We start from the raw sequence: 25,678 nt of genomic DNA, 5'->3' as shown, positions 1-25,678 counted from the left end.
CTGACCTCTCCACGTCTGACCACTTTAGAAAGGCAACTGCTGCTGAAGGCTCTGCCCGAGGGATCTCCGACCAGAACCGAGAGCCTTGCCTGCTTGAAGGTAAGCAGCCCTAAGTGCCCAGAGCTGCCCCCGGACCCCCGAAGCCTCGCCTCAACCGCGCGCCCCTACACCGACTGCACGTGGGGTTCGTCCACGTCCGGCACCCTTCTGTCGTCTTGTTTGCCGTGTGGCCTGTCTTCCGCCCTGCCCTGCGTGTGTGTGAGAAGCCAAGTTAATCACAAGGGGGAATGTCTTGAAGTTTGGAGTCCGGAACCTGCTTCGGGATTGTGATTTAACTCGGCTTTCTGACTGATACAGCTGACCTTGGGAAAGGACGCAGCTTGGCAGCGCGCTCGGGAACGCCTGCGCCCAGCGGCCCTCCCACAGGCCACTGAGGTTTCTCTCAAAGCACCTGGGCCCGTGCGATTACGTGCACGTATGCCCTCCCATAAATGACTTCACTCTGCCTTTGTTAGGGGCTGTGACTGGTAAGCCTAGTCCTCTCGAGTTACTCTCCCGCGAACTCCCCCATTTCCGAAGCTCTCGGTTGCTAATTTGGCGTGAACGCCCCCTACTGGCAAGATCCCGCCATTCTCCCCAGTTATTGCGGCTCTCCCCATTGTCAAAATCACACCGAGTTTGCTAAATACGGAAAAAATGTTTTCTTTAATTTGTTATGCTGTTCGGATGGCCAGAAGGTGAAAAGGAAGAATATTATTATACCTACAACCTACAGGAAACCCTCCGTGGATGATGACTTCCAGGCTGTGGGTTCATTCCGTAATTGCTCCGACTAACAATGCCCTCGACGGCAGACCAAATTAAAATGCATACCCAGCAGAGCTGTAATTTTTTAGTTCTGATTAACCAATTCTGTCTCCTTGAATGTAAATAACCTCTCTTCCTACTTTGAGATTTTGCTATTTAGGATTTACTCAATACAAATTTTAAACTAGATTAAAAAACATCTTTTCAAATTTATTTCAAAGATAAATGCCTCCTACAAATCTTGTCATTAGATACTACTGGGTAGATCCATGTATGCCTGAGGCATTATCAGTGATGTGTGGGGGCTGGTAGTTTTTTTTTTTTTTTTCTTTCTTCTATTTGGTATTCTCTTCTTCTTTTTCTGTTTGAGTAAATGGTGGTGGGTGGATTTGCAGACAGCAGCTCTTTCCTCCCCCAGGGCTGGATGCAGAGGTGAATTTTCTCTCTACAGAACCCCTCCCCCCTTTAAAAAGATTTTGTTTATTTATTTGAAAGAGAGATCACAAGTAGTCAGAGAGGCAGGCAGGGTCGAGGCGGTGTGGGGGGCGGGGCGCTAGGGGAAGCAGGCTCCCTGCTCATCAGAGAGCCCAATGCAGGGCTCCATCCCAGGACCCTGAGATCATGACCTGAGTTGAAGGCAGAGGCTTAACCCACGGAGCCACCCAGGCGCCCCAGAACCCCCTTTTTAAAAAAAGTGCATGGCTCCTTCTTTTCACACAGAGGAAATAAGGAAAAAATAAAACAATAGAACATAGCCAGCATCCTTTATAATTGTTCATTGTTGGATATGTGTGAGATAATAAGAAATACTGAATGCCCCACGTTCCTGACACAAAGTTCCTAAAACCTTTGTAAATTAGGGTGCTATGAGAATCTTTTCTTCTAACACTTAGTCATGGACTCCAGTTGCTGACACAGCTCCCAAATCCCTTGGAATTTCCTAGGTGACAGCAGTTTCTTTTGTTCTAAAGAGGTGGTTCTTGGTGGGCCTCCATGGGACTGGTCACCAGAAAGACCAAGGCATGATTAGAAGCTTGGAATTTTCAGTCTCACCTTCCATTCACAAGAGAGGGAGAGGGGCGGGAAATGGAGTTACTAGATGCTCATACTTACCTACTAAACCTCTGTAAAAATCCAAATAGAGTGGGGTTTGAGTATCTTCCAGATGGGTGAACACATCCATGAATGGGGAAGATAGTGTACCCCAGCTGCAAAGGGACAGCGGCTCCTGTGCTTGGGACTCTTTCAGTCCTCCTTCTATGTATCTCTTCATAAGGCTGCTCACCTGCATCCTTTATTATATAATAAACTGGTAAATGTGTTACCCTGTGTTCTGTGAACCATTTGAGCAAATGATTGACTCCACAGCAGGGAGTCATGGGAAGCTCTGGCTTGAAACAAAGTCAGGCAGAAGCTGGGAGTAACGTGGGGACCTAGCATTTGGGATTGGCATCTGAGTGAGGGGACACTCCTGTGAGACTCAACCCTGAAAGTCGTGGGGTTGGCGCTAACTCTGATTAGAATGGAATGGAATTGACTTGAATTCAGAATTGAATTGGATTATGGGACATCCTGCTGGTGTAGAATTGCTTGATGTCTGGAAAACCCACACAACTGGTGTCAGAAGTGTTGTACCCGAGTTTTCGCGTCTGAGAGACCACCAAGGAGCCAACACCGGTGCAATCATATGAGGGTTTATTTGACAAGCTTAAGCTTGGGCCCAAGTATACCTGACACAGAGGAGTAGGGACTTGGACCCCGAGTTTAGTTAAGGCAGGGGTATTTATGGGTTCCTGTTACTAAAGCAGGGTGGGGCTTCCTGGAACCAAAGCACGGTGGGGGTCCTTAGAACTAAAGTAAAGTAGGGGAAAGTTCAGCCCTTGGGCACAGGGGTCTGAGATGGCTGCCAGAGCTAAGATGGCTGTACTCATGCTAAGGCTAAACCTCAGGTGGGATGGACTTAATTTTTCTCGACCTCCACAGAAGTGTCGAGGGTGGTTGCAGTAAAGGAGAGGAAGGGAGAGACTTTTTAGTGTGGAGTGTGGCTTTTTAGTGCAATCGGTGATTTTCCATTCTACTTGCTGTTTTCTGCAGAACTGGAATATTAAATGAGATGTTTCCTTCGGAAGAAGTGCTTATAAGATGTGTTGATTATCCCCATTTGTCCTTTCTCAAGCAATATAATATCTTACTTGAATTTCTATTTTCTATATAATAAAATGGATAAATAAATCAAGATCATTGGAAACTTTCTTCCACCCCAGAAAAACAGATGACCAAAGTGAATGTAGTTCATTTCACAAAAATGAATGTAGTTTAAAATCTTAGTTAGAAATCTTGCTTTTCTTCTTTCATTCTTTCCAGTAAAATTGAGACTTTAGCTACAACAAAGATAAGCAAATAATTAAGCCCAAATGAGAACTTGCCCAAGAAAGTTTTCATTTATTTACTTTTTTAGGCAGGCTCAAATATAAAAATAAAAATCACTCAACATGCTAACTTTAGTGTTGTCCTTCTGCTCCGGCAGATAAAGTGTACTGATGGCAAATACTTAAAACACAGTGGCCTAAAGAAAACGTTCTTCTTGTAGAAGGAATTTCCCCAGAGGCAGAGACATCATCTAAGTCTGGGATCAAAAAACATTATCATAAAACAGACTCCCCTCTGTTTTCACAGAAATTGATGATTATCAAAAGAATTTTAGAATTACTAAGAAAAGCTTAGGGCCTATAGACTGAGGAGGGAGAAAGGGCAGCTGCCTAACTAAATTCCTTTACATGGGTCATTTGGAGGTTGGGAAGAATTGATTTGTTACGTTTGTCTTTAAACTCTTCCTCTTCCTCCTCCCATTGCCTTAAATTTTCTGTCCTTGTTTCTTTCGTGGTTGTTAAGAATGAATGAGCTTAGCTGATAATTAGACTAAATGTCTCTTCCTTGGGAGTCATTAATCAACAACGCCAGGTTTCTTAGAAGAAGGACTCAAAAGGACTTTTTTGAGTTCTCTGAATGGCAGGCTCTCAAGTCTGTTTAAGGTGATTGAAGAAGAAAGCTTAGCCTTTCGGAATACCTCAGTGCTCTCGGTGAAGTAGAGGGGACAGGACTGGTGGGACAAAGTAAAGCCCATGTCTCCTTTTCCTGCTCAGTGAATGTAAAGCACATATTTTATTTTTCTGTTCCGCATCCATGTTTTGGGGGAATTAGCGCTCTTCCATGTCATTCTTTATCGACAGCAAGGGCTGTCGATCATGGGATGTCAGGCATGACCATGATCATGGTCTTGTGGGGGAGAAGGATGGTAGGCACCTGACCCAGGCTAAGCCAATCAACATCTTCTCCTGGGATTTGAAACTTTAGGGGAGATAGCAGATAGAAGATGGTTTGAAGATGGGCCACTTGATGGCTGGAGCCCAAGCAGCTTTTCCCGGGGCAACCCTGCTTCCTGTCCTGGCTGGTGGCTGTGGTGTTTGGTTCTTCCTTCACAATGCTGAGAATTCAATGCCCAGAATATTTTTTAAAAAAATGCCTCTTTTTAGCTTAATAGAGCAGGATCAATTCCCATTGTTTACCATAAAAAAACCAAACACCGCCCCCCCCCCCAACAACCCAACAGATACTTGCGGGTATAACAGCAATTCCTGAATGAAAAGTTAAATTAAATTTAGTGCCTGCATGAGAAACTGTACAGTGCTATGGCTACAAATTGTTAGTAGCTGATCTGCACATCCAGACTGGCATTCTGCTGTTTTTTGCTTCTACATCATGTGGTCTTTGCAGTTCTAGACCTTAGTCAGTAGGACCAGAGGAGCTATTGAGATAGCCAGGGGTAGTGCCGGGCTTTCCAGCATGCTCTAGGGAACATTAGTCAATTATGGTAGAGAAACAACCCACCTCATGTGTGCTTTATGGAATTTTACATTGCTCATACATATCATAGAGGCTCTGCTGAGCTGTGTGGGAAAGAAAACTGTTTAACTTTGTCTAACCCGGCATTTCCCAGTTTTGCTTGAGTATAAAATCTTTCTCCCACTGAATGTCTATTAGTATCTCTTGAAACCAGGGTTTTGTGAAACATTTTTGTGGAAACACAGGTATAGACAGAGCAATTAGAAAAACTAGGGTTTAGGGGCATCTGGGTGGATCAGTTGGTTAGCATCTGACTCTTGATTTTGGCTCAGGATATGATCTTGGGGTTGTAAGATTGAGCCCTGAGCCCTGGGTTGGTCTTCCAGCTGGATCCTGCTTAAGATTCTCTCTCTCCCTCTGTACCCCCTCCTCCTCCCCCCACCTCTCTTTCTGGGGGAAAAAGAAAAGCTGGGGTTTAGATATTTAAGCATATATTTGGTAGAATGCTGAGAAATGAATTTTTATTTTTTTGCCATATTTCCTAAATCAGTATTTCATCTTTAATCATTTGAACTTTTGAATGATGATTTAGAGTATTTCACTTAATTGCATGATTGAAATGGGTATTTAATAAAATGGCTATTTTAATATCAGATAACCAAACACTAATGCCTTTTTTCCTAAAGGAGATAGATAAATGCTTTCCAAGATCACAAGCCAAAAGGAAGCAAGTTACAATTTTATTAATCTGTACATGTATTTTACAACTCTGGACTTTCAGTGAGTTTATCATTTCTTTTTTTTTTTTTAATATTTTATTTATTTATTTGACAGAGATCACAAGTAGGCAGAGAAGCAGGGAGAGAGAGGAGGAAGCAAGTTCCCCGCTCAGTGAGAGCCTGATGTGGGGCTCGATGCCAGGACCCCGGGATCATGATCTGAGCCGAAGGCAGAGGCTTTAGCCCACTGAGCCACCCAGGTGCCCCTAGTTTATCATTTATAATAGAAATCATTAACATGTATCTGTCAGAATAATGATTCTCAACTTGGGGAAATTTTGTCCCCCAGGAGACACATGGGATGTCTGTGGATGTTTTTGGTTGTCACAAATGGGTTGGGGGTGAGGCTACTGGCATCTAGCTGGTAGAGGGGATGCTTTAAACATTCTACAGTAGAAATGGCAGCCCCCGGCAATAAAGAGTTGTCCAGCCCCAAATATTAATAATGATGCTGAGGTTGAGAAGCCCGAGGAAGCAAAGTCTTTGAGAAGAAACAATTTCACCCCAAACTTAGTTCAAGATCGAAAGCACCCTTTAAGGCATTATCACATTCCCAGACCGGTAGGTTCAATGACATACTCCCTGTAGGCTTTGTGGCATTCTGTTTGACAACTTAAGTCTAGACTTTGTCATTAACTGAAATTTGACCTGTGCCTCAGTTTCTGTTCCTGGAAAACAAATAGTGAGATGATTAAGAGGTTTCTGGTGACATTGTATGATTCATGAAGAACAGTTCTGAATCTTAAACACTTGTAAGAGAGATGATACTGGGCTTGGGCTTCTGTGGACATTTAACTGTGTAGAGAAGATCTGAATCCAAAGATGTTGTCTCCCTGTGCCTGGACATATCTGGTACAGCCATGTAGTGCTCAGGAGCAGGGCAAAGAATGGCTCATTGTGTCTCCTAGAGAGTCTCATTGATGCCTATTGTTCCACTCATCCCTTATATGAAAGCTCTGATCTCAGCCCACTCCTCAACAACACCCATCTTTTGGCCATCTCCTCCTCCCCCCACCCTTTTTTTAGATTTTATTTATTTATTTGCAAGAGAGAGTGAGAGCACGAGAGGGATGAGGGGCAGAGGGAGAAGCAGGCTCCCTGCCAAGCAGAGAGCCCAATGCAGGGCTCTCTGAGATTATGACCTGAGTTGAAGCCAGACAACCCATTGAGCCATGCAGGTGCCCCTCCTCCTCTTTTATTTCACTCACTCAGTTTTCAGGTCTATGTTACCATAAATCTCCCTCTCAAATCCTCATCTGTCTCATGAGCACTGATTTCCAGCAGTCTTTCAGGCATCTCCACAGGGATCACAAGCATAATGATGATGGTAGTAGTAATAATAATGAAGCTAGCTAACACTATTGACCTCCTGCTATGCTCAGGCATTAGGGCAGAGCTCTTTTTTTTTTTTTTTAAAGATTTTATTTATTTATTTGACACAGAGAGAGGGACAGCAAGACTGGAAACATAAGCAGGGGGAATGGGAGAGGGAGAAGCAGGCTTCCCGTGGAGCAGGGAGCCCGATGCAGGGCTCAATCCCAGGACCCTGGTTACTCAGAGGTTAGCAACTTGTTCAAGATCAAACAATTAGCATATAGTACATCTGGGACAAAAAACTGTTAATATTCAAAATTTTGTGGGTCCTTAATGGATGGATTAGCTTTTTTCTTACATAGCTTATCTTGCTGGGTTCCCTGAAATGATAGACACCATCCATTAGGCTAGAGCTCCTAAATCCTTCTCTTGTCTCCTTATATTTACAACTGATCAGTGTCCAAGAATTTACAGTCAAATCCATCTTTTCTTTGCCCACCACTCCTTCCGTCATTGCTTCTACTGCAGGTCTTCATCACTTCCTCACTCCCCAACTGACAGTCACTCCTGAACAGAATGGCTTGCTTTGAAACTTTTCCTCTCTGGTCTTCGTTCAGCTGCCTTATTTCTTCCTATTTAAGCATCCTTTCTCTGGTATTCAGCGCCCTCTGTGATGGAGGCCCGACTGTAACATCCCACCTGTGACACCCAGAAAGTGGTTTTCACTATTTATCATATCATATACATCTTAAGTTTCTTGAGATCATTCTTTTTTTTTGGTTTGTTTTTAAAGATTTTATTTATGTATTTATTTGAGAGAGAGAGAATATAAGTGGGGCAGGGTCGACGGGGGCAACAGAGGGAGAGGGAGAAGCAGGCTCCTTGCTGAGCAGAGAGCTTGACATGGAGCTCAATCTCAGGACCCTGGGATCATGACCAGAGCCAAAGACAGGCACTTAACCAATTGAGCCACCCAAGTGCCCCTATTTTCTCATTCTTTATGGTAACTCTAGACCATACTTATCTTTGTTGAGAAAAGCTAGCTTACCTCTTCCTTGCACTTATCAAAGCAACACACAGACTCTTTATTTAGAGGACATAGACAAGCTTCTTGTGGTACTCAGAATGGATCTGCTTTCCTTTCTTTATTCATGTTTTCTTTACCCTAGAATGTCCATTATCTGTCCCCACCATTGCTCTGACTACCAGAAGCTTTTAAAGCCCAGAACTTTCTCTGATAAACCTTCCTCAAGTCAGAAGCATTTATTCTTTCAGTGATCCTAAAGAATATTTTATTCATATATATTGTAAGGTTCTCAGGCAGGGACACTGTGACATTAATTTTTGCATTTTCTGAGCTATCATCCATTTTGGGTTGATATGTATATAACTGCTTACATATGGAAAGGGCTCAGTAAATGTTTGATGATAGAATTGTATCTCTTTATAATTGGTTAATGTGGAATGTACATGGAGTACAAGGAAGTAAATTTGAACAGTACTGAAGTTTTCATTTCAGTAACAATTCATGGATATATGTCCAGGGTTATTAATTATGATGTTATTTCTAATAATAAAATATTGGGAAAAAAAGAATTTTATCTTTTGAAGTTTCTTTTAGTTGTCTGATTCTAAAATTATCAGTCGTCATTTATTTCTTTAAATAAAAAAGAATTGCTTTGGGATAAATATTTCTCCCTGAGGGTAGAAATATGTTAAGGATATTCTACAAACTAAAAGTACATAAGGAGTTTAATCACAGTATAATTAAGAGCTAGGGTTTTATGGAAATGCCAGTGAATTTTGCCACAAAAGAATAATGAGCTTCTTTCTTTTGAAAACAATATGATCTGTGGGACATTTCTTTTAAAGGAAGTGGAATTGTGCATAAAAATGGTCAGCTTCATGAACATTGCAATTAAAAATTGATTTTGTCTTTATTTTCTGTTATGAAAGCAACCCAGACAAGATACTGATTAAGCATGAAGTTAGGACTCAAGATAGCCCATGCATTTATTTTAGTTTGTTTATATTAGTAACTTCAGTACTTAGGGATGGAAAAGTTAGTAGTGCAAACCAATATCCAGGTCTCCCTTCTTGGGAATATAGGACTACTTGGCCTGCTTGGACCTAAGCAGAGCCATGTGATGGTTCTGGCCAACAAAATCTGAATGGGAGTGACGTATGACAGTGGAAAAGCCAACATGTTTCTTCCATTTTTCTTCCCATCTTAGCAGTCATAGAGGAGACTGTTGCCTGAAATGACAGAAATGCAAGGTTAAAACAGCCTTAATTATATATTCATTTGTTTGTGTTTTGACAAGTAATTTATGTATTTTACCATCAACTTAAAGCAAGAATGAATGAAAGGAGTACTTGGAGGATGAGGCTGATTGAAAAACATTGCAACAGGGGTGCTTGGGTGGCTCAGTCATTAAGTGTCTGCCTTTGGCTCAGGTCATGATCCTATGGGAATTGAGCCCCACATAGGGGCCCCTGCTCAGTGGGAAGTCTCCTTCTCCCACTCACACTCCCCTTGCCTGGGTTACCTCTCTTGCTGTGTCTCTCTGTCCAATAAAAACAAACAAACAAACAAAACCCCCCCAAAAAACCATTGCAAAATATCCAGAGTCTAGTTAGAATACTATGGTACCATATAATATGAATAACCATTCAGTGAAATTTCCATTTATTTTAGTAATAAAATTTTTTATTTCTTATATGTGAGTATACCCATATTTTGCTTTAAAATTAATAATCACAGTTGAATAAGCAGTAGTTTATTTTTCTAATCAAATGACTGACCTGCTGAATATTAAAGGTTCAACAAATGTTGCATCTTACTATTTTCACCAAACAAGAGCTTCTATTTTGATTATTCCTGGTAAATAGTAATTTTTTTTCTCCACTGGTTTCCATCTGCCAAGCAGTTTAGCAGATGGACAGTTTATCATGGTTGTTTTTGCTCTAAGCATTTCTGTCAGATGAATCCTTATTTCCAGAGCAGTAGCTGTTGGCAATCTTTTCTCTAAAGTCCATCCATCAAGACTTCTTTATCATGGTTGGACAAAGAGTCCTTTGGCCGCCATGTCTTTGTTCTGCTGCACATGATATTCCTGAACTCTCTTGGATATTCTTTGCATCATTAAAATATACATATATGTTTTTAAAGATTTATTTATTTATTTTAGAGAGGGTTCGGGGGGGAGGCAGAAGGAGAGGGACAGAGAGAGAATCTCAAGCAGACTCTGCACTGAGCACAGAGCCTGACACAGGGCTCCATCTCATGACCCTGAGATCATGACCTGAGCCAAAACCAAGAGCCAGATGCTCAACCAACTGAGCCATCCAGGCGCCCCTCATTTAAAAATATTTTTAGCGTTCTGAACAGGTGGTATCATCAGGTTTTACTTCTTTTGTTGTGTGGTCTGTAACATAGTCCAAAAAGGAGGTTTCTGTAAATTTTTTTGGGCGCCAAGAATTTCCTTATATTGTTTTATCTGATCAGATCCTGGTATTTGTGCAGCCATATTCTTTTGGTAGCTACCCTTTCTGATGATGCATGAGTTTCCATTCTGCTCTGGAAAAGTGACCATTCATTCTTTGCTTGAATGTCTCGGAGGCCTGATGTCTTAAGCATGGGCTTTCCCATCCAACACCAATGTGAGGCTGGGAAGCTGTACTACCAGTTGAGTCTGGGGGTAGAAGTTCGGGGTCAAGGCAGGCACCAGGCTGCTGGACGGTAGAGACACTAAAGCAGCCTCAATTTTTGAGTCTCCACACAGGGGCATTGCCCTGGAGAATTGCCAGGACCTAATGTGGTCTTTGCTTGTGTGTGAAATAACTTTCATCTGTTTCAACCAGTGAGATTTTGGATTAACATGTCGCTGAAGAATCATTTGGCCTAATCTGATTTATACAGGTGGCACTGGTAATTACAGTCAGTAGAGATAAAAGAAGAAAACTAATAATAGCAGTAGCTAACCCTTACTGGACACTCACTTTCTGGGCTTTATCCCAGGTGCAGGCATGAATGATCTTATTCAACCCCTATAATAACCCACTTAACAGATGAGGAGGCCAAGACATAGAGACATTTTTTAAAAGATTTATATTTATTTATCTGAGAGAGAGAGAGAGAGAGAGAGCACAAGCAGAGGGAGGGGCAGAGGAAGTGGGAGAAGCAAATGTGGGGCTGGACTCCAGGATTCTGGAATCACGACTTAAGCAGAAGGCAGATGGTTAAGTGACTGAGCCACACAGGTGTCCCACCATAGAGCAATCTAATAACTCACCTAGGATCACAGAATTCATAAGGTTTGGAGCTGGGATTCAGGCTCACATTTGATCTGATACCGAGGTTCATTTACTTCCTGTGTATGCTCTAGAGTCATTTGGTTTATTCACATATTTGTAAATTCTAAGTAAAAGCAAAAGTAGAACTGGGTTTTATGGTGTGAAGTGTAGTATTTTTTAAAGGAGCATGGTAGAGTTTGTCTTCTGGGAAACTTCTTGGGATTTATAGAAACTTTATTCTCGGGTGCCTGGGTGGCTCAGTGGATTAAGCCGCTACCTTTGGCTAGGGTCATGATCTCAGGGTCGTGGGATTGAGCCCCACATCAAGCTCTCTGCTCAGCAGGGAGCCTGCTTACCTCTCTCTCTCTGCCTACTTGTGATCTCTGTCTCTCTGTCAAATAAATAAATAAAATCTTAAAAGAAAAAAGAAACTATTCCCTTTGGGGGCAAAAGGGGAAATTTCTGGTCCAGGTGACCTACTTTGCTTTTAAAGTATGCATAAGTTGGGCACAGCGTATGATTAGGGCGAAGTCCTTGAAGGATTCAGGAACGATGATGTGATTAATGTCTTGATTTAACAGTGATGACAGCATACAATAATTAGCAACTTAATAAGTTAAATTTCATTAATATGTCTTTTGGGAAGGATTCTTTGTCAGATTAAGTAAGACTCTGTGCTTTGATTGCCTATGACGTTTTGAACTGAGCTAAACTCTTCACTCTGAGGATCAAATCCCAAAGTCCTGGCTTTACTCATCTGTTATTTCTTTGACTCCTTAGGGAATACTGACTTTAATGAAGACAAATCTTATTACTTTAAACATTTATTCTTGGCAATAAAAATCTAACCAGGACTCTAATGAACTAGAAAATGATTATGTCCTATTAAAGGTATTGGTTGGTATTAGTTGCTTTTGGGACCTTTTATTATACTTTTCTTGGGTGGTAGAAATATAAGAAGTATTGATTCTTTGGGGCTCCCTGAAAAATCTGAGAGTCTGCAGGCAGGGCACAATACAAGGTGATCTCAGACATTTTGTTGGGCCAAAAAGTAATGGGTGTGTATTACAGGAAATTCAAGTCAGCTTGAAGGGACCCTTCTTATCAAAATTGGGGAACTGTTTGAATATTAAAAAAGAATATTGACTGTGACTCACAGTGGAAAGAAGAGACCTTGATAGTCACTTCAAGGGAACAATTCATTGTAGAAGTAGTGTATACAGGTTAAGGACATGATTCAGGTTTGAATCATGACTCCATTATCTTTATTATTATTTTTTAAAAATCTATTTATTTATTTATTTATTTTCAGCATAACATATTCATTGTTTTTGCACCACACCCAGTGCTCCATGCAATCTGTGCCCTCTTTAATACCCATCACCTGGTTCTCCAAACCTCTCACCCCTTTATTTTTTTAAGATTTATCTTCTTATTTGAGAGAGAGAGAGAAAGAGAGAGAGAGAGAGAGAGAGAGAGAGGAACCCAAGCTGACTCCATGCTGAGTGTGGAGTCTTTTTTTTTAAAGATTTTATTTATTTATTTGGCAGACAGAGATCACAAGTATGCAGAGAGGCAGGCAGAGAGAGAGGGAAGCAGGCTCCCTGCTGAGCAAGAGAGCCCGATGTGGGGCTCGATCCCACTGAGCTGAAGGCAGAGGCTTTAACCCACGGAGCCACCCAGGTGCCCCCCTGAGTGTGGAGTCTTATGCCAGACTTGATCTCAGCATCCTGAGATCATGACTGAGCCAAAACCAAGAGTCAGATGCTTAACCAACTGTGCCACCCAAGCACCCTTCCATTATCTTTTGCTGTTAAGGTCTTAAACCTTTCCATGCCTCAGTTTCCATGTTTCTAAAATGGTAATAATAATAATAATAATAATAATAATAAAAACAATACCTCCCTCAGAGTAGTGATAAGAGAATCCTCCTAACTAAGATAACATATGTAAGCAAAATGTTTAAAATAGTCCCTGGTACATAGCATGTACTAAGTATGTCCTATTTGTTATTATTACTTTTATTATTATTGTCTGTAATGCTATACAAGCCTTGGGATTTTGTTGTTTTTATGGCCAATTGTTTTCCCCTTTTCCCTATCTTTATTGAGTATAATTGATCTGTAACATTGTGTACATTTATGGTGTACAACATATTGACTTGATACACATATATTGTGAAATGATTACTACAGTTGTGCTAGCTAACACCTCTGTCACCTCACTTAATTACCAGTTCCTTTTTATGGTGAGAATGTTTAAGATCTACTCTCTTTTACCCTTTGACCAACATCTCCTCATTTCCCCCAACCCTCTAGGCACTGACAGCTCCTACCATTTCTACTCTCTTTCCTTTTAGTGTCTTTTTTTTTTTTTTTTTAAAGATTTTATTTATTTATTTGAGAGAGACCAAGAGTGAGAGTGATCACAGAGAGAGAGAGGTAGAAACAGACTCCTTGCTGAGGTAGAGCCTGATGTGGGGCTCTATCCCAGGACCATGAGATCATGACCTGAGCCAAAGACAGATGCTTAACCGACTGAACCACCAAGATGTTCCTCCTTGTAGTGTCCTTAACTAGCTTTGATATCAGGGTAATTCTGGTCTGATAAAATGTGTTTGGGATTGTTCTCTCCTCTTCTTCTTCTTCTTTTTCTTCTTTTTTTTTTTGAAGAGTTTGAGAAGGATTGGTATTAACTTGTCTTTGGTAATTGGTAATTGGTAGAATTTACCAGGGAAACCATCTGGTCCTGGGTTTTTCATTGTTGGGAGATTTCTGATTACTGATTCAATCTCCTTGTTATTAGATTTTCTATTTCTTCATAATTTAGCCTTTGTAGGTTGTGCATTTCTAGGAATTTATCCATTTCCTCTAGGTTATCCAATCTGTTGACATAATTGTTCATAGTACTCTTTGATGATCCTTTGTATATTTGTGATATCAGATGTAATGTCTCCTTTTTCTCTTCTGATTTAATTTATTTGAGTCTTCTCTCTTTTTTCTTACTTCATCTATCTAAAGCTTTGTCAGTTTTCTTTGTCTTTTCAAAAAACCAACCCTTGGTTTCATTGATTCTTTTCTATTGCTTTTCTGGTCTTTATTTCATTATTTCTGCTCTGATCTTTGTTATTTCCTTCCTTCTGCTAACTTTGCAGCCCTGGGCTTTCTTACTCTGGACTTAAAAAAACAAACAAACAAAAAAAACCCAAACCAGCAGTGCACTTCTCATTGGATTTTTATTATAGCTGAGTTGCTGTCAAATACAATAAGTCATTTCAGAGGTCCATGTGATACCAGGAAGACGGTGAAATAAAAAGTTGTCAGATAGAAAATCCATGGAAATATCTCTGTTATGTTAAGAGCAGTTCTGTGATTCACTGGTGTGTTAGACTTCAGACCCAAGCAGAGGGATTGGGTGGGAGCTGCGGGGTGAGGGGTGGGCATCCCGATGCAGAGGGCACAGCTGGCCTTGGCAGTGTTTCCTAATTGAGAATCAGTACTGAAAATGGGATAGTGCTCCCAATGAAGAGATGATTGAAGGATGAGAGTAGACACCCCAGAGGCCCAGGGGATTAAGGAGTAGCCTGGACAGGGACTCTTAGGGAGAAGGGACCATGTAATCAGCGAACCCTTAGTGTTGAGTTGGGCCAGTTGAAGTTTGCTTGGCTGTTGATTTCCCTGCGTGACCCCCAGGAAGTGCCTCATCAAGAAGCCCGTGAGGAGGGGTGCCTGGGTGGCTCAGTGGGTTAAGCCGCTGCCTTCGGCTCAGGTCATGATCTCAGAGTCCTGGGATCGAGTCCCACATTGGGCTCTCTGCTCAGCAGGGAGCCTGCTTCCCTCTCTCTCTCTGCCAGCCTCTCTACCTACCTGTGATCTCTCTCTGTCAAATAAATAAATAAAATCTTTAAAAAAAAAAAAAAAAGAAGAAGCCTGCGAGGAATCACATCCTTCCCTGCCCTTCTTCCTTTATGGAGCCTTTTAAGACATTTGTCTTAATCCAACTCCAGTTCATGTTCGTTGAAATTGTATCTGAAGTAGTATTAATTCACCATAAAACTTCTTAGCCTTCCTTTAACTCCTTTGGAAAACCCACATAAAGGAGTGGAGAAAGAGCATTTCTGTGTCCAGGTCAATCTCACATTTCATTGTTAAAACAATCTATGTTTCTAGAAATCGTGTTTAGTACCAAATGCAGCTTCAGTTTCTTTAAGGTATGATAATCACATAGTAGGATTTGTGGTTCAGATTGTCACCAAATGCAAAACTTGCCTGGGAGAGAGCAAATGCCTATATCAAGGGAGTGGGTCTTATTTTAAGCTTTCCACTAGCATAGCTGGCCTTATGACACAGTCTGAAGGTCGAATACATTGTGTGCGCACTTGGGTACATTATTTCATTTTTCTGAAACTCAGTTTCTCCGTACATCAGAGGTTGCACATGGCGGCTGTGAGCATAGTCCAGTCCCTGTTTAGTTCTCCCCTGCCCCCCTTTTTTTTTTTTTTTTTTTAGGAAATTGTTTTAGAGCGAGTTTATGTTCCCCGCAAAGTGAGGGGAGGGTACAGTGATTTCCCATATTTCGCCTGCCTCCACACCTACATAACCTTCCCCATTATCAACATCCCCCAGCCAGTTGGCACATTTGAAACAGTTGATGTTCCTACATTGACATAACATAATCACCCAAGGTCTGTAGTTTAGGTTATGATTCACTCATGGCGTTACACATTCTCTGGCTTTGGACAAACGTATGCTAACAGCTAACTTGGATCCATCATTATGGTGTGATTCAGTGTATTTTCACCACTCTAAAATTCCCGTGCTGCAACGATTCACAACCCCTACCTCATCCCTCAGCTCCCACTGATTTTTTTTTTTTTTTTTTTTTTTTTTACTGCTCCATAGTTTTGCCTTTTCTAGAATGTCGTATAGTTGGAATCATACAGATGTAATCTTTTTGGATTGGCTTCTTTCGCTTTGTACTATATATTTAAGGTTCCTCCACATTTTATCATGGCTTAATAACTCATTTCTTTTTCATGCTGAGTAACATTCTGTTTTCTGAATCTACCACATTACTCTACTGAAGTCATCGTGGTTGCTTCCAAGTTAGCAGTTATGAATAACTCTCCTGTAAATATCTGTGCAGGTTATTACACGGGCATAAGTTTTCAGCTCTTTTGCCTTAATACCAAAGAATGTAATTGTTGGATTGTACGGTGAGAGTATGTTTAGTTTTGTAAGAAACTGCCAAACTGACAAATGAAGAGAATTCCTCTCCAGTATTTGGTACTTTCAATGTTGTGGATTATGGCCATTCTAATACATGTATGGTGGTATCTTATGGTTGTTTTAATTTGCATTTCCCTGATGACATATGACATGGAGCATCTTTACATATGCTTATTCAGCATCTGTATATCTTCTATGATAAGTTGTCTGTTAAAGTCCTTGGCCCACTTTTGAATTGGGTTTTATTTCTTATTGCTGAGTTTTTTTTTTTTTTAAGATTTTATTTATTTATTTGACTGACAGAGATCACAAGTAGGCAGAGAGGCAGGCAGAGAGAGAGAAGGAAGCAGGCTTCCCACTGAGCAGAAAGCCTGATGTGGGGCTCGATCCCAAGACCCTGGAATCATGACCTGAGCCTAAGGCAGAGGGCTTAACCCACTGAGCCACCCAGCTGCCTCTTACTGTTGAGTTTTAAGAGTTCTTTGTATATTTTGGGTAACAGTCCTTGATCAGTTGTGTCTTTTGCAAATATGTTCTCCCAATCTGTGGCCTGACTTCTCGTTCTCTTGACAGGGTCGTTCACAGAGCAGAAGTTTTTAATTTTAATGAAATCAAGTTTATCAATTATTTCTCTCATGGATTGTGCCTTTGGTGTTGTATCTAAAGTGTTGTTGCCATATCTCAAGTCATCTGAATTTTCTCCCGTGTTCTCTTCTAGGGGTTTTATAGTTTTGTGTTTTACCTTTAGGTCTGGGATCCATTTTGAGTTAATTTTTGTGAAGGATGTAAAGTCTTTGTCTAAATTCATTTTTTTTCGCATATATAGTTGTCCAACACCATTCATTGAAAAGACTTCCTTTGCTTTTTTGTATTTTCTTTGATCCTTGGTCAAAGATCAATTGACTTTGTTTATGTAGGTTTATGTCTGGCTCTGTATTTGGTTCCTTTTTTTTCTCCAATAAATTCCTCTTCTCTTTTCTGTAGAAAAGAAAAGCTCAGTGGAAAGGATTGGCTTTATTTATGCTACCGAGTGTGCTGTCTGGCTCCTATCTCAGTATTTCAACTTATATCATTTATGTCATGAAGGATCATCATTTGGGACTTAACAAATTTCCACTAGAACTCAAGATTCTTGATAGAATACACAAGTGGCACGATCACTCTCCCTAAGAAACCAACATTCTAACAGGGGAAAAAAAAAAAAAAATCCTTGAGAGCATCTTGCTTCTAACCCCCATCCCCAAGTTTAGCTACATTATATATGGCAGACACAGATTTTTTCAGGAATGCTTGAGGAGACGAATCGTTTTCTTTCCGTATTTTGTCTCCATTTGCTTCAATCCCTGTCTCCCATTTACAGTAATATTCCCCTTATGAAGTATTTGTAAGTGTGGATTTATTTCTGTAAATTTGTCCTGAAACTATAAGCATTTCAGTTCACATTATATATAAGCTGTAGTCAGCACTCGTATGAACTTCCAGTCATGCTCCATGGAGATAATTTTCAAAAGATGCACCTGTGGGCTGGGAAAAGACAAAGGAGGGCAAAGCGGGTGCAGGAGTTTTTACTGTGCAGACTTAGGGAAGAGCTGGGAAGTGGAGCCAGGTAAACCTGAGCCAGAGGGCAGCACTCCTGCTTGTGACTGGGAGGAGGGCTCTGGCAGATATGACAGAAACTGCTGGAGCAGGACTTGGGGTGCTGGGACCTTCTGGTATGTTTCCAGCCGGGAAGTATCATGAAGGCACTAAGGCTGTACAACCCAAGCATGGAAGGGAAATCTGAGAAATACCAACTCAGTTGTAGGGAAAGCTAAAAATTTTATAGAAAGTTTACTCAAAAGAGCTTTCATCTCAAGGTTCAGATAATTATGGGACTGCTGGTGGACTACTCATGACTAGTCTCCTTTTATCCTTTCTAAATAGAACATTCATTCTCTCTCTCTCTTTTTTAAGATTTAAATTCAAGTTAGTTAACATATAGTATATTATTAGTTTCAGGGGTAGAGGTTAGTGATTCATCAGTTGCATATGACCCCCAGTGCTCATTACATCACATGCTCTTCTTAATGTTCATCACCCAATTACCCCATACTCCAACCCACTCCCCTCTAGCAACCTTTGGTTTGTTTCCTAGAGTTAAGAGTTTCTTATGGTTTGTCTCTCTCTCTCTGTTTTTATCTTATTTTATTTTTCCTTCCCTTCCCCTCTGTTCATCTGTTTTGTTTCTTAAATTCCACATATGAGTAAAACTGTATAATGATTGTCTTTCTCTGATTGAGTTATTTCACTTAGCATAATACCCTCTACTTCCATCCATGTTGTTGCAAATGACAAGATTTCATTCTTTTTGATGACTGAGTTATATTCCACTGTGTGTGTGTGTGTGTGTGTGTGTGTGTGTGTGTGTGTACATATCACATCTTCTTTATCCATTCATCTGTCAATGGACATCTGTCAATTACCATATTTTGGCAATTGCGGACATTGCTGCTATAAACATTGGGGTACATGTGCCCCTTTGAATCACTCTTTTTGTATCCTTTGGGTAAATGCCTAATCATGCAATTTCTGGGTCATAGGGTAGCTTTATGTCCAACTTTTTGAGAAACCTCCATACTGTTTTCCAGAGTGGCTGCACCAGCTTGCATTCCCATCCGCAGTGTTAGATGGTTCCCCTTTCTCCACATCCTTGCCAACATCTGTTGTTTCCTGAATTGTTAATTTTAGGTATTCTGAGTGGTGTAAGGTGGTATCCCATTGTGGTTTTGATGTGTGTTTCCTTGATGATGAGTGATGTTGGGCATATTTTGATGTGTCTATTAGTTATTTGTGTGTCTTCTTTGGAGAAATGTCTGTTCATGTCATCTGTCCATTTTTTGACTGGAATTTTTGTGTTTTGGGTGCTGAGTTTGATAAGTTCATTATAGATTTTGGATACTAGCCCTTCATCTTATATGTCACTTGCAAATATCTTCTCCCATTCTATAGGTTGCCTTTTAGTTTTGTTGATTGTTTCCTTTGCTGTGCAAAAGCTTTTTATGCTGAGGAAGTCCCAATAGTTCATTTTTGTTTTTGTTTCCCTTGCCTCTGAGGATGTGTCTAGGAAGAAGTTGTTGTGGCTGAGGTCAAAGAGGTTGCTGCCTGTGTTCTCCTCTGGGATTTTGATGGATTCCTGTCTCACATTGAGGTCTTTCATCCATTTTGAGTGTATTTTTGTGTGTGGTGTAAGGAAATGATCCAGTTTCATTTTTTTTGCATGTGGCTGTCCAATTTTCCCAACACTATTTATTTTTTTTATTATTTTTTTAAATGATTTTTAAAAAAGATTTTATTTATTTATTTGACAGAGAGAGATCACAGGTAGGCAGAGAGGCAGGCATAGAGAGAGAGGATGAAGCAGGCTCCCTGCTGAGCAGAGAGCCCGATGCGGGACTCGATCCCAGGACCCTGAGATCATGACCTGAGCCGAAGGCAGCGGCTTAACCCACTGAGCCACCCAGGCGCCCCCCCAACACCATTTATTGAAGGGACTTTTTTCCATTGGACATTCTTTCCTGCTTTGTTGAAGATTAGTTGCCCATAGAGGTGAAGGTCCATTTATGGGCTCTCTATTCTGGTCCAATGATCTATATATATTTTTGTGTCAGTACCATACTGTCTTGATGATTACAGCTTTGTAATACAGTTTGAAGTCCAGAATTGTGATACCTCAGCTTTGGTTTTCTTTCAAGATTGCTTTGGCTATTTGGGTTTTTTTCTGTTTCCCTACAACTTTCAGAATTATTTGTTCTAACTCTGTGAAAAATTCTGGTCTTATTTTGATAGGGATTGCATAGAATGTGTAGGTTGCTTTGGGTGGTATAGACATTTTAACAATATTTGTTCTTCCAATCCATGAACATGGAATGTTTTTCCATTTCTTTGTGTTTTCCTCAATTTCTTTCATTAAACAGAACCTTCTCTTTGATCAAGGTAGCAATGCAACAGCTAAAAACTGCATTATCTAGCCTCCTTTCCAGTTAGGGGTGGATATGGGAGTAATGCTGGATATAGGTGAAAGTTGCTGAATGGCAGCTTCATGGAAAGTACCCCCTGAAGAGGGCTAACTCAGTTTGCAATCTCCTTTTGCCTTCTCGCTTCCTATCTGAAATAGAGTTGTGGCTGCTGGAGCTTTTGCGGCCACTTGGTAAATGTGAAGGTACATTGAGGTTAGAAGATATGTGCTAGAGATGGGGAAGAAAAAGTAGGATGCCAGGACAGTGATGATATCATGGAGCCACCATACCAGCTGGGGGATGGTTTCTTTTTCCCCTTTCCCTCCCCCCCCCTTTTTTTTGATACAAGAATAGTTGTGAGGTCTCTCTCACAGATGAATATAATTTTTAATGAAAAGAGATTTTCACCTTTTTGGCCATCTTGAGTATACGAAGGAGAAACCTCCAACACTGAATCATATAATCATAAAGGCATTTAACCTTGAATAGTGGCCTCGATGCTGAAAAAGTTAATTTTTTTCTTTCAGATTAGAACTCTCCATTTTTCCTTCAGATTATAAAAATTAACAAATACTTGACATAAGAAGAAACTCAAACAAAAATAAAATGTACAAAATGAAAAGTAAGAATACCTTCCAATTCTACCTTCCAGCATAACCACTGTTAACTAGGGTTTCTATTTTTCAAAAAATTCCTTCCTTTGCATATACACATATAAAAATATAAAATAATTTAAAATGTTATTCTTGACAAGCACGTTTTCTACAGGGAAAATAAGTTGATAAACATTTTGGGGGAGATCCTGACATCTAAAGAAGATTGTGACAATAAATAAATTAATGGTACTTTAACAATTATTAATATTTTAAGATATGTAAAAAATGTCATTGATAACCACATTTCCATGAGGGACTATTTCAAACCCAAGTTCTTCAATCAGATGGCCCGACCTGTTCATCTACAGTTATTATTCTGCTCAATGCATGAGAATGTTCAACACTCTGTTGTCTAAGGATATGAACAAAAAAAATCTTTTTCCTGACCTTATGTCTACTACTAGCCTCTGCTCTCTGTCCTCAGCACAGCATCACATTTGAGAGTATGGTCTGCATTTGCAATCTCTTCTTCTCACTTGCATGGAGTCTAGCTTTGGTCTCCAGCATTCCAATGGTCTCCTTAGGGATCCATTTAGCAGATATGGTCTTGGTTTTATTTCATTGGCACCTGGTTTTGGTGGCTACTCCCTCCTTAAATCATTCTCATTCTATACCCACAACACCACATACTTTTGTCTTCCACTCCTTCATCCATCTCTTTGGGTCATTCTCAGGTTCTTTTTTTTTTTTTTTTTAAATCTTTACTTCTTTTCAGCCCCACAATGTCTATAATGGGAGTGGCTTCTTGACCTAGGAGGAGGATAGTGACTGCATGGCGTGACTGCATGGGTAGGCAGGTGGAAGCTGGGTTTGCATGGCGTTTTATAACATGCTTGAGAAAATATCAGTTGCCATATCAAAGACTGGGGTTAAGTCTAACTGAGAGTAAAGAGGCCAAAGATTCTCACCCTTAGCATCATTATTGGACACCTGCCTTATTTCTATAGTTTAGCCACTGTAAGCTGATGACAGCAAAGTATTTTGAGATAGTAAACATCAGCCCAGCAATAGAAAAGTAAATATATGCCTAGCACTGACTGAGTAAATATGAGTCCTGCTAATAAACAGACTGATAATAGACATATATATAGAGCTAACTGAAAAGTCAACATCAAACATTACTGCTATCAAGGCCACATTGCAGCAAAAAATGCTCTAACAGTCCTTTCTTTTGAGTGATTACTGCTTTCTTACCAATGACACCCAAGACCCATTTTTGGTCCTTCTGCCTTCTGAACAAACATTGCTACTACTACTGTCCTCACTTCATCACAGGTTCCAATTCCAGAACAGATCCGCATTTCTCCTACTTCTGCCTCAAAACTCATTAAGAGTAAGTCCTAACCCTACAAGAAACCCCTACCATTCTCTCTTTGAGGCCCCAGTGTTTCCCATGGTGTACATTTTCTCTTATTGCAGCAAGCTGAATAAACCTAATTTTGTTGGATTCCTTTTGTGTTCCCTGTGATTTTTATTGGATTGGCTTAATTGCTATGGTTCCCATGCAGGTTTCATTCCTGATTTATACTCCAAATGTTTACTGAACATTTCCCCTTGCATGTTTTGCCAGTGACTTGAATAAAATGTGTCTAAAGTTGAACTTTTTTTTTTCTTTGAAAAGGTTTATTCCATCTTTCCCTTCTCTCAACTAATGAGTCCATTACCTAGTTTTTTTAACCTAAAACTTGGGAATAATTCTAGATTTTTTTCTTATTTTCTTCTCACTCATCCCCAAGTTCTGTTATATATCTGTTATGTATTCCTTATATATGCCTCTTATATATGTGTCTTATATATGTGTCTTTCCTCTTCATCCCCATCATCATAAGATTAGGTCTTCATCATTTCACACCTAAAGCACTCTCCCCATTTCCAGTATTATCTTCTCTAAGAACTAGGGTCCTGTTATCATATGTGAGTAGTTTTTGTTAAATACATAAAATAGTCCTTAAGGTCTTTAGCCATGTGTTTTAAAATATTCTACTTTATGTTGAAGGCTTGTGTTTTATTGATGTCAGTCACCCGAGGAAGAAATGTTGATCTCAAATTAGAAACAAACCAACAAAGATGGACTGTCTTAATGAGCAGCATCAAGGAAATCTGGCTTGCTTGCTTTTGTCCATGAAGGTATTAAAAGCCTAGTAGCAATTTTTTAAAAAACGCCAAAACTGAAGCTGGAGGTAATTAGGACAATTTTTGGGTCTCCAATGCAGGTATCTCAGATGGTGTCTGTGGTGAAACAGTATCTATGAAACTCAGGTGTAAGCCTCCTGGGGAAGCATCTGAAGCCTTTAAGTGACAAACCTAACTGGCCATGAGTCTATTCTTTTCATTGTTTGTGTTGAGTTCCCAATTCTACCTTAGAATAAAATTAATTCTCTTCACAGACTCTCATCTTAAATTCTTTGTTTAGAGTGTAAGTAAAAGTGTTTGTATATATTTCTGAGCTAGGCTGTGAAGGGCATTTCAGTACCTGGGGAGAAGGGAGAAAGGGACATGAAGAGCCACTTGGTTAACCTTAGGAGATTTACTTCCAGAGCTAAGTCTTAGAGAGTTTGGGTTTGTTAGATTAAAAGATTTGTGATTCTTTGATTAAAGTCTTTCAGTGAACCCCTTCATTTTTCATCAGGATAAAGCAAGTCCTTAGCTTAGCTTATAAGGATTTTAATATCCTACTCCTAGACTATTTTAACTGTTTTATTCTTCTAAACACACACACACACACACACACACACACACACACACACACACTCCAGCCATCTAAAAAATACTGAGGAGTCATAAGAACATGCTTCCTTCTCAGTCTCTTGGTCCAATTTTTTTTAGTTTCACTACTGTTACTTTTATTACCGCTCACAAACTTTATTGCATGTTGTGGAAAACCTATCTACTGATAGTTCAAGAATATTACACTTTATAATTTCTATTCTCAGAAAGGAACCAACTTTCTTTTCTTTTTCTTTCTTTTTTTTTTTTTTTAAAGATTTTATTTATTTATTTATTTTTCAGAAAGGGAAAGACAGAGAGAGTACAAGCTGGGGAAGAGGCAGGCAGAGGGAGAAGCAGGCTCCCTGCTGAGCAGAGGAACCCCTTTCTCCCCCATGGGGGATTCCATCCCAGGACCCTGGGATCATGACCTGAGCTGAAGGCAGCTGCTTAACCAATTAAGCCACTCAGGTGTCCCTGGAACTGACTATCTTACTTTCAGTTAGAGAAGTCAGAGGCGACATCTTTGGTTGATTTGAGCTGGGTCCTGTGCTCACTGTGGACCAATCAACTCTACCAAGGGCGTACGAGATCAAATGGAAAATTACAGAGCTCACTTAACACATTGTAGAGTAAGGAGCAGAGCATTATTCAAATGTTGGTGGGAGGTTATTGTTCCAGAAGGGCAGGATTCTTGATGGGCCATAATTTGGGTTCTGCATTTTCTTCTGCTCTGTGAAATGAGACTATTTTCTTTGACTTATACCTCCCAAACCTGCCTAGAGCCTGGTATGTGATATGTCTACTGCATGCTTTTGTCAATCAGCATTCTCTTTCAGAAAGGAAGGCATGCTCTGGCGAGGACCAGAGAAGAGCAGAGAAGTTCAGGTGAAGGTTCCAATGACTGTTCTGACTCAGGAGTAACCATTGTCCATTTGAGGGGGGAGTGAGAAGATAAGACTCATTCAGGGTTTATTCCCTCTGAAGTTTCTTTTGTGAGTGAGAAACAATATTTATGTAGAAGGCTCTTTGCAGGATGGATGATCTCTTTAACCTCAGTTTTCAGTTTCTAATTATATTCAGGCCATCTCATAGTTGATTATTGGTTTATTTTTATATTCCATGGAACATCTGTACTTCTACTTTCCATCCCCTTCTTAAGGATGCATTCTTAATTCTTACTTAGCATTTTACTTCATGATTGCTCAGTAAATGCTATGCAGGAATATCTTGGAGATATTGCAAGTTCAGTTTTGACCACCACAGTAAAGAAAATATCACCATAAAGCAGAATACTACAATACAGTGAGTCAAATGAATTTTTTGGTTTCCTAGTACATATTAAAATTAGGTTTACACTATACTGTAGTTTATTAAGTGTGTGACAGGATCATGCCTAAAAAATGTACCCACCTTAATTTAAAAATATTTTATTGCTAAAAATGCTAACCATCACCTATGTTTTCAGTGAGCAAAAATCACTGATCCAGTCACCATAACAAATATAATAATGAAAAAGTTAGAAATATTGCAAGAATTCCCAAAATGTGATACAGAGACATGAGGTAAGCAAATGCTATTGGAAAATGGCACCCATAGACTTTCTCAACGCAGGGTTGCCACGAATCTTCAATTTGTAAAAATTGCAATAGCTGCAAAGCATAATTAACCAAGATTTGCTGGTACAAGAGCAAAGTACCATCCATATTTCTACGGCATACTTTGATTTTAAAAACATCTCATGTAGTTAAGTTTTTAAAGTGTACCATATAAGTGTGTTCTTATCTTGCAAGATTTAGGAGGTTAATTTCAAGTTGGGTAGATTTTTTCAGTTTTTCATTAATGAGTTCAATTCCTTTTTAAACTGGTGAACTTTTTATGTTTCTTGGTTTCTGTGGGTTCATGCTGAGTTAAAAGAAATTTCATGCCACCGCTCATTCAACCCTTTTACTTTTCCATTTTTATTTAATGTAGCAGAAAAAGCACAGAATTTTTCAATCATGGAAACCTGAAACATCAAAGGATATTTGATATTCATAGTTTGAATTTCATGA

The 25,678-nt window shown here is 39.9% G+C and overlaps 1 long non-coding RNA gene across 3 annotated transcripts in view; it reads left to right on the top strand.

The window, feature by feature from the left end:
* Nucleotides 1-25,678, top strand: part of LOC131828912 (uncharacterized) — a 461,649-nt gene that overhangs the window by 63,635 nt on the left and 372,336 nt on the right. For 2 of the 3 annotated variants that reach the window (XR_009352603.1, XR_009352605.1), the window contains exon 6: nt 29-1,020. The exons of the other annotated variant lie outside the window; for it this stretch is intronic. This is a non-coding gene — a long non-coding RNA (uncharacterized LOC131828912). Of the gene's footprint in view, nt 1-28; nt 1,021-25,678 lie in introns of those variants that run through there. 3 annotated transcript variants of the gene reach the window in all.

The sequence above is a fragment of the Mustela lutreola genome, chromosome 4 (genome assembly GCF_030435805.1).
Source record: "Mustela lutreola isolate mMusLut2 chromosome 4, mMusLut2.pri, whole genome shotgun sequence".
NCBI lineage: Eukaryota > Metazoa > Chordata > Mammalia > Carnivora > Mustelidae > Mustela > Mustela lutreola.
Note: the sequence above shows the minus strand (reverse complement) of the source record. Positions and strands in the feature narration are given on the sequence as shown.